Genomic DNA, 6,413 nt, shown 5'->3' with positions numbered 1-6,413 from the left:
TGGAAAACCTGGAAAATGTGCTCTTAGTCTTATAACTTGAGCCAACAGCCTAGCAAATGCTAGGTTCCTTGTGGATAGCAAACAAACATGCGACCATCTGGTCGATGCATCAATAAGGACCATAAAGTACCTAAACGTCCCACAAGGTGGGTGTATAGGTCCACATATGTCCCCTTGTATCCTTTCCAGAAAATGCAAAGTTTCCTTAGTTACTTTGACTGGTGATGACCTAACAATAAGTTTCCCTTGTGAACATGCTACATACATGAGATTCTTAGGGATAACTTTTCTCTCTTTAAGAGTGTGCCCGTTTGAATTCATAATAAGCTTACGCATCATGTTAGAACCCGGATGACCAAGCCGGTCATGCCATAGAGTGAACTGTTCATTGAACATTTTATTCTTTGCCAAGTTTGCTTCTATCATGTTAATCTTAACATGGTAAAGACCAGTGGCTAGTGCAGGTATAGTCTCTAGGACTTTCTTATGTCCTTGTACGATTTCAGTAATATATAGAAACTCTTTGTCTCCTTCACCCTTTGTTTCAACATGGTAATCATTCAATCGAATGTCCTTAAAACTCAATAAGTTTTTCTTAGAGCTGGGTGAATACAAGGTATCACTTAGTTCAAGATGTGTGCCATTAGGTAATAATATATGAGCCTGGCCGTAGCCCTCTATAAGGCTTGCTATACCCGCAATTGTACTAACATTGGCATTTTTCATTATGAGATTAATAAAGTATCTCTTATCCTTCAAAATTGTGTGGCTGGATCCACTATCCACCACAAGTTCACTCTTGTCCTCAGCCATTTCTAACATAGACAAGTATTTATATTTTAATCTTTTTAAAGTAATATATTGAAGAAAATAAATAATTTGAATTTAAACCAAAATAATTATCCAAAACAATAATTCAATCAAATGCAAAACATAAAGCATAGAAATTAAACCAAAACAACATTTTGTGTTCACGTATCCTCTCCTAAACAATCGGAGGTCTCATGATCAAATAGATTATCATTCTCATGGTCAAAATCATCTTCACCATCGAGATGGACCAGGTTAGCCTCTGGATTTTTCTTCAAGCTCTCTTGATAGAGATCAACAAAGTGCTTAGGAGTTCTGCAAGTCTTTATCCAATGGTTCTCCAAACCACATCTATGGCAAGTGGACTTGGTCTTTGGTTGAGGCTTGAATGCCCCACGGCCTCTACCCCAACCACGGCCGAAACCGGATCGGTTACCACGATCTTGACAACCAAACTTGTGTCCTTGGTAAGTCCCACGACCAGGACCACCACGTCCACTTCCTCCACGGCCACGGCCACTCTTGTCCCTATGGACATAGTTAGACTCCTTGGTCTCCTTTGGCTCTTTAGGCTCTTGAGGATTTTTCTTTGCTAAATCAACCTTGTGAGCTTCTGGTAATGGGGCTGTACCAGGAGATCTCATTGCACTATTCATCATTAATAGCTCATTGTTCTGCTCAGCTAGCAGCAAACACGAGATTAGGTCTGCATAGGTTTTAAACCCCTTTTCACGGTACTGTTGCTGAAGCAGTATGTTGTTAGTGTGAAAAGTAGAGAATGTCTTCTCTAGCAGCTCCTTCTCGGTCACCTCAGTACCACACAACCTAAGGACTGAGACTATCTTAAACAGCTCTGAGTTATACTCATCTACGGATTTGTAGTCCTGGATCCTTAGGTTTTTCCAATCAAATTGAGCCTTTGGTAGGAGCACCGTCTTTTGGTGTTCATATCTGCTTTTCAGCTCTGTCCAAAAGTCAAGAGGATCCTCTATGGTGAGGTACTGATTCTTGAGACTCTCAGCAAGGTGATGGCGCATATGCATAATGGCCTTGTACTTTTGCTTATCAGAACAGTCATAACCTTCCTCAATGCACTCAAATAAATCCTTCGATTTCAGCATGATCTTAGTGTCCAATGCCTATTGCAAGTAATTGTCTCCAGAGGCATTCAAGGCAACATAGTCAAGATTGTTAAGGCTTGCCATCTGCATAATACAGAAATAGACAACCAATTTTTAGCATGCGGTATTATGAGACCGATCCATGCAATCAATATTAGGTCATGCGGTATTATGAGACCGAACCATGCCAAAACACTTAGGTTCATGCGGTAGTGAGACTGAACCATGCCCAACACTTTCACTCAAATTTCGTGGTTTAATCATGCATGCAAGACAACAAACCTAGATAGATACTAGCATGCAACAATTTCCTTTTCCTTAAATAATTTTTGAGTTTTAGAAGTTTTCCTTTTACTAGATTGGATTTCTTTTTTTCTTTAGGTTAGATAACAACAAAGTTTTAGGAAATATTTCTTAAACTTTTAAGATAATGATTATCATAATTTTAGAAGTTATCCAAATTTCTTTTCATGCAAATTTAGACTAATTTCCGATTTTAAAGTTTTAGATTTTAAGGTTTGATTAAACAAACAATCTTAATCGGTTTTAATCCTTAGAACAATCAGATTAAATTTCTTCTATGAATTTCGAATTTAATAGTTTTAGTTCTAGGGTTCTTATGCAAAAAACAAACAATCAAACAACCCTAAACTTTTAATCTTAAGCAATTCGGATTTTAGAGTTTAGTTCTAAGGGTTCAAGCAATCAAACAATCATCATCGGATTTTAATCATAGCATAAACAGTTTAATTTCAACCAAATCTAAACAACTTATAACAACCGATTTTTAAAGTTTTAAATTTATAGGGTTTAGGGTTTTGAAAGCTTTATGAACTTGTTTGTTTGATTGTGTACTTGTAAGTTTTAGAGTTCCAATAGATTTAAAGATCAAATTCTATTATGGTTTCTAAGAGGGTTTGATCTTATCTACCTTCCACCGATTTGGAGATTGACTGGATATGGACCGGGAGCTAAAGACCTCGGTTTTACTTCTCTTGATCACGAACCTCGGACAAGGTAGGAGGAAGAAACCGATCACGAACTTGAGCTGCTACTTCGAACAGGAACCAATCGCCGAACAGAACTCACCCCGGACAAGAACAAACCACGAACTAGGGTGTATCACGAACAAGGGAAGAGGCGGCGGTTTTTAGGGTTTTAGGGTAAGGGTTTTTTCTCAGCTGGCTTTAGAGCTTCGTGCTGATAACGTGTTATTAAACTAGAGAATTCGAAGGTGTAAATCTCTTGTTATTATTCATAGAATCGGCATGGAGGTTACATATATATAGTAAGGGCAAAGTCTAAACCCAAACCGACTAGGACTTAGTACTATGGGCCTATGGGCCGTACAAATCATATGCATTAAAGGGACCGGTTATGGAAGTCCACTCGAAGTCTTTTACAACAAAATTCTTTATTTTAAAGGAATATAATGGAATAACACTCACCTCTATTATATTATAAAATGCCTCTATTTTAGCGATAAAAATATATAAATATATTGAAGATGGTCTAAATAAATCAAATTATATTTATAATTTTGATATATGTATGATAAATCAAAAAATCGTCGAAATTTCATAGGGATTCTATCAAAATTGCTCCTTTTTTTTTGTATTATGTTACTTTTGTAAATAAAAGGTAGAATTTGGTGAATATTATGTATATTCGGAATTTAGTTACTTCTATCTATTTGATCAAGTGGGACCATGGGACCTTATATATGAAGTTAAATTAACCAAATAAAATCAGTACAAAAGAACGAGTGAAAAGATGTCAAAGGCGGGACAGTAATGCGTGACATTTGGAGTGGAAGTATATGATGATTGCGTTGAAATCCCCAGCAACCATCCAAGTAAAAAACCCTTGTGATGCAGAGGTCTCTTTTAACTTGCATGCCTTTTAATTCATTTATACAAAAAAATTTAGAAAGAGTTGATATTAAATGGTGAGTATATCCACCACTCCACGTGAAACTTTAGAAAATCAATACTCCTTATAACTTTGAACTTTGAACTTTGAAAGGGTGTTGTCATATTTGATGCTTCTACAAGACTACAACTCGTTTTTTTGGTATCCGTGCGTATAAGTGGAACCCATAATTCGTCTTGTTAATTTCAGAACGTAATGTAAATGGAACAAAACGGTGTTTAACAAAAGCTACTGAACATATGCAAAAAAAAAAAAATAATAAATAAATAAATCATGTATTCCTAAATCCTATTTGAGCCGGTCGGGTCTTGAATTTGTGTTTGATAAGGGATAACATTTTTTCTTTGGGGTCTTTTCATTTGGGTTTATATTATGTTGGTTCGGTTTTTAGTTTATTTATTTTTTAAAATCCTTATATATGTCTTTTTATTCAAACCATGTTCTCCTACCCAAACTTTGTTACAAAAAAAAAAAAAAAAAAAAAATGANNNAACTGACATCTTTCCCTTTTTATATAGTCAATTTAATTACGTATGTTACAAATAAAACCTAAGAAACATTGTCAATGGTTATACATGCAGTTTATGTCACATACACGTGTATTTATATGCTGCATCCATAGCCATCTATCTAACGCACAAACAACTCAAGAGTCTTGAGTCAAGCTCTGCTAAGTACCCACCTGCACGTCCAGTATACATATATAATAGACTATTTTACAACAAATACAACCGAATGACTTCTGATTACATGCATCCTTTTTGTTCGAGGAATTTACAAAACCAAATCTGTCGAATAAACTTACAAACGAACAATGTTACAACATTATATTGACTCACCAAAGCAAAGCTATAATCATATAAATTGTGAGGGTATACTTGTATATATGTTATATAATACGCTTGTGATATTTATACTCAACCGTTGACAATATAACTGTATAAGGTATAGGGTATATTGCTAATTTATTATTAAAAATGTCGGAGGTTAGATCATTTATATATCCCAACCACCAAAACAAGTTAAAGGTATGTACTGTATACCTCTACTGTCTTATACATACGCATGTATATACATACTTTTACCCCAATTGTAATTTCCCACCTAACACGCATATACATACGCATGTATGTATTCGTTGTTTTATCTATATAAGTAGAGTCTACTTGCTCTTGTTTTATATAAGTTCTTCCAAAGCTTTCTTCAACTAAAAAAAACAAATACGATGTCTCTCATTCATATTCCGCGAAAGAAAGCGAGACAAAAATAAACAAGTGCAATGGTAAATATTATTCTTTTATTTTGGTAAATATTATCCATTTAGTTGATGGATATATATATATATATATATATTTTTTTTTTTAATCTATTATTTTGTTTATGTAAACGGTTTAACTTTTTTTTCTTTCTCTTTAATTTGCCCGATCAAACTATATATATGTTACGTATATTGACTAGTATACATTAGTTGCAAATTTGTAACAAAGAAGAATAATATTGTATCCGTACGTATTTTGATTTTAGATTTTTAGATATTTTATACTATCAGAAAATTTGACCTAATTTAAATTTAATATCTTTAATGTCTGCCATATATATTGTCATACGTAATTAAAACTCGAATTTGGGTTTGTGCTGATGTTATTGAAAATAATGCAATGGTATGGTCACATACTCCTTTTACTAATACTAAGAATCTAATTAAATGTTTTCATTTTAATAATATTAGAAACACTGTTGTTTACTTGTTTTAATTATCAAATACTTTTTAAGAGCCTAAATATTTTGGTGTGTTTTTTCTTTTTCTTTTGCAGGTCGATACCAATTACTCTCAATGGAATACTCATTTGAGCAAGATGTTGGCATGAAATTGCAGTGGTGAAGGACGAGCCGAATCTATTTCCAAAGTGCCTCGACCTCGATCCTTCACGTCAATATTCAAAACATAGTCTGAATCTAATTGTCGACTATGTATAATTAATAAAATGAATACATGGCTAGCCTAGAGAAAAAAGTTTTAACAATTTTGTCATTTCCATTAATAGTCTAAATAGTTATTTTCAGAGCCGGCCCAGACCGGAAGCTGGTGAAGCAAAAGCTTTAAGCATCATTTTTTTTTTTGTAATTTTAGGGGCATCAATTTTTAGTTTGTACGTCTGAATTGTCTTCTACCTTTTATTATCTCTTCTTTTTATTTGTTTTATATTTGGAGTCTAGTTATTTAAAGTATACATTTTGGATTTTATATCATATTAACGTGTTACTCTTAGTCTTAGCTATTATAAGTTTTTTTTCTTCTCTTGGTTTCTAAAATTTAAACAAGTACTTTTTAAAATCCATCTTTCGAAGCTTTGAATCCAAAATTTTAACACATTACTTATAAACACATTTTGACCAAAAAAATATATCAAAAATATTACAATGCATATTGCCATAGATGTTTTGGATTTTTTAGTACTCTTTTTTGTTCTTCAAACACTTTAAATTCTTATAATATGCTTAATTTATTTCATAATATACTTATATAATCTTATGTATATAGAAAAAAGA

The 6,413-nt window shown here is 33.4% G+C and overlaps 1 long non-coding RNA gene across 1 annotated transcript; it reads left to right on the top strand.

Annotated features, from left to right (window-relative positions):
- On the top strand, positions 5,061-6,113 carry LOC109132607. The gene is made up of 2 exons (XR_002037624.1): positions 5,061-5,145; positions 5,678-6,113. It is a non-coding gene; the product is annotated as an uncharacterized LOC109132607 (long non-coding RNA).

This window comes from Camelina sativa, chromosome 4, assembly GCF_000633955.1.
Source record: "Camelina sativa cultivar DH55 chromosome 4, Cs, whole genome shotgun sequence".
In the NCBI taxonomy this organism is placed as follows: Eukaryota; Viridiplantae; Streptophyta; class Magnoliopsida; order Brassicales; family Brassicaceae; genus Camelina; species Camelina sativa.
The sequence above is the reverse complement of the archived record's forward strand: the minus strand, read 5'-3'. Positions and strand labels throughout refer to the sequence as shown.